At 37.0% G+C, this 3,984-nt stretch overlaps 1 pseudogene; it reads right to left on the bottom strand.

Moving 5' to 3' along the window:
• Positions 1-364: 364 nt before the first annotated feature.
• On the bottom strand, positions 365-2,566 carry LOC138308783 (uncharacterized; annotated as a pseudogene).
• Positions 2,567-3,984: the final 1,418 nt, after the last annotated feature.

Below are 3,984 nucleotides of genomic sequence, written 5' to 3' on the forward strand. Positions count from 1 at the left end.
TGGAGGAGGGAAGGAAAAACATCACACACGAGGTATTGTCTACATTTATGTGCGAAGTGATGGCAATCGTCAACTTCAGGCCAATCACACCAGTTTCATCAGACCCAGGGTCACCATTTATATTGACACCAAACATACTCCAAACTCAGAAGACAGACGCCTCTGTGGAACCATTTGCTAACCTGGACGTGAGAGAAGTATATAAGTCACACTGGAAGCATGTCCAAGTTCTTTCAGAGGAGTTTTGGAAACGATGGCAGAAGGAGTTTAACAAGACCAGGCTCCGATTTCTCGAAACAAAAGTACAGACTGAAGTCAAAACTTAAGTTTTTCTCCTTATGTAACTTACATGAAAACTGAAGACTTAAGTCAGTTTTGGACTTTTCCGAAAAATCGGGGCCAGGTCTCTTTGTCGTAATTTACTAGCTGTACATGCAACAGAAGATAATATGTTAGACAATGCCTGCCTCTGATCGGACGTACATGATCTGTTGTAAGATCTCATGGCGGATTCCGTTTTGTGACCACTCATGTACATGATGTGGCTAGCTTCAAAGCCATGATTGTTCAGTGCATCGATAGCTGTAGCCCGCAAGCAGTGGGCTGTGTATTTAGTCGACAGCTGTGCAGCAGCACATATATCTGACATGAAGTTGCTGTATGTGCGAGCGGCGAGAGGTTTATTTGTGTACCATATGTCGTCACCTGGCTTGGCAGTTTTCATGTATTGATTAAATAAAATAGTGGCGTTTGGATCCGTTTTCCTGATTAAATGTTGGAGCATTTCAACCGGACAGTTCGTACCCCTGTTGCGTACATGAATTTTTCAGGGGCATCGGAATATACCACCCTGGTAGTTTTTCTGTTGGGTCTCGTGATTGAGCAGAGCATATGTGCCGTGTTCGTCGGATACTGACGGAGTGTAACAGGCGAAGTGTGGGCTGTTGACATGTAAGTAGATATTTTCTCTAGATCGCATAATCATTTATGATGAGTTTGTGTGTTGTTACCCTTGACGGACCGTCACGCATTCTCTGTTTAAGAAGCCCGGTCATAATTTTGTTGATCGGTTTAAATTCCTTATCCGTAACCAAGTCTATATCTCTCCCCAAATCTGTTAGTCTACGTTTAATCGCTCCTTGGATGTTAATTATTTTTGTGGTAAACTTCGGTCTGTAGCGGAGGGAGGTTTCCTGTGCGTTTGTCCACATTTTTTGGGTCTAGCCTCACAGTAGAATCGTGACAGGAGGTCATTCAGATGTTCATGTATTACATTATTCATATCTGTTTCCATACCGTTGGATTCCATGCTCCTTGCTGAAATAAAAAGTCATTTGTGTAACGGATAAATCGGCAGATAATCGCTTAATAATAGTGTGATTACTGTTGTTTTACTAATGTTCAACATTTATTGAGCAGCTTATACGAATGGCTTATCGCAACAATACGAGGATTTGTAAATTGAACACCAAAGATTCGCATTACCCAAATAATGTTCTGTTTTGTACAGCTAGACTGTGTGCTTTCTGATATATCATTTCGCTCTTTCTCTGTTGTGGTTTTGAATCTTTTGTTGTTGTCGTCATTTTTGTCATCCGTTGGTGTTGTTGTAGTAAAAGTAGACACACTCTCAGAATGAGTAGGCATAGGACACAGATCACCTGACGGCGCTAGCCTTTCAAATTCAGTTTAAGTTAATTCTGCAATCTTTTTTTATACCTTCTGCATCATAGTCAGAGGCTAAACTTTCCACCGTTGTCTAACTCTGATTGTACGTCGTCATCAGAACTGTCCTTGAAAGTTTCAGTACCATTTACGACATCATTGTGAATATTGAGGTCCCCGTACATCTTGACGTATCTTTACGTGAAAAATCTAACGTCGTTCAGATGACGTTGACGTTAGCAGGCGACAAAAATAACGCATGGCACGTCGGGATATTTATTTTTCTGTTTCTTTATTACAAACATTCGTAACAATTATCTTGTAAAATTTTCTTTTAATCATAAAACAAATCCACGTGAAATAACAATAATAATATATTGTACGTCTAAATGTAAACAAACCCATGTGTTTGAGAAAAGTAGTTCAGGAATGTTAACATTTTCATACGCAAAGTTCAGACGTCAATGTTACCATGCAGTTATGGTAAACAAACTCGGTTAGTACTTTCGTATAGTGAACATGCAAAGCAAGTTTAAAAATATATATTATTAGTAAAATGTCTAAAAATTTAAATTTACTCCGAAACCTCGAATTCAGCATTGATAGAAAATCTCTTCAGACGACTTTATACTGTTCTTTTATTAAACCATTGCTAGAATACTGAGACATTGTCTGGGATAATATAACAAAAGTACAAAGTAATCTTTTAGAAAACATTCAACTTGAAGCAGCTAGGATCATTACCGGTGCCACCAAACTCACTAGTCATGATCGTCTTTATACAGAATATGGATAAGATACACTTATGAATAGAAGGCGAAAACACAAAATCATTAAATTCCAACAGATTGTTCATGGTCAGTGTCCCCCTTACCTAACTAACATGCTCCCAGCTCGTCATCGTAATATTCACTCATACAACACAAGGGGGGATTCTTTCTATCACCCTCCATGCCGCACTAACCTTTACAAAGACTCCTTTCTACCTTCTTCTATGGACCTATGGAACTCGCTTTCGGACATTATAAAATTGAAACCATTTATTACTGTGTACCTGTCTCAAAAACTTCCTTAATACTGATATCCTAGCTGTCCCTCTCTAATATTATTATTGTAAAACAAGGCACGGCACTCCCGTCTTAGAATGCATTGTAGTTCTCTAAACTCTCATCTATATCATCGTAATCTTGTAGTTAGTCCTCGCTGCTCGTGTAACCAATCTGACGAAACTTCTGAACATTTCCTTCTCCATTGTGTAAATTACCAACAAACAAGAATGGCAGGTTTCAGAAACCTATCCCATGGCTATGATATTAACACCTTACTCTATGGTAACCCTAATATGCCCGATCAGTACAATGTAAATACTTTTGATGCGATTCAAAATTTTATCAGTCGCTCAAACCGTTTCAAGTAGATAAAATACATATGTATCCATCAGTATTACTCTAGTAGATATAAATACATATGTATCTATCAGTACTACTCTAGTAAATATAATTACATCTGTATCTATCAGTACTACTCTAGTAAATATAATTACATCTGTATCTATCAGTACTACTCTAGTAAATATAAATACATATGTATCCATCAGTATTACTCTAGTAGATATAAATACATATGTATCCATCAGTACTACTCTAGTAGATATAAATACATATGTATCCATCAGTACTACTCTAGTAGATATAAATACATATGTATCCATCAGTACTACTCTAGTAGATATAAATACATATGTATCCATCAGTACTACTCTAGTAGATATAAATACATATGTATCCATCAGTACTACTCTAGTAGATATAAATACATATGTATCCATCAGTACTACTCTATAGATATAAATACATATGTACCGATCAGTACTACTCTAGTAGATGTTATACAAATATTTCATGTGTTACTGTGCTCTAGTTCATAATATTTAACCCGAGGTGATGGTAATCAACAAATGTTATATTGGCCGAGTGCAATATAACATTTGTTGATTACCATCACCGAGGGGTAAATATTATGAACTAGAGCACAGTAACCATGGAATATTTGTTTTATTACATAATCACCAGTTTTTCAGTTGAATATTTTTTTTTATAAAACGAATACGACAATCACTTAACAAAATCATCAACACCGTACCGTACGGAAAAAAACGTTAATATCCTATTGATGATTGACGTATAGCCCACGTACGTCACGTTGTAACTCCGGTTTGGATGTCTTATTGTCTGTTTTCACATTATTAGACCTGCTTGCAGCCTTTTGATCTAATACATTCATCGTGTCCGTCCTTTACTCGGTACAGTAAACGTCTAC

The sequence above is a fragment of the Argopecten irradians genome, chromosome 15, assembly GCF_041381155.1.
Source record: "Argopecten irradians isolate NY chromosome 15, Ai_NY, whole genome shotgun sequence".
NCBI lineage: Eukaryota > Metazoa > Mollusca > Bivalvia > Pectinida > Pectinidae > Argopecten > Argopecten irradians.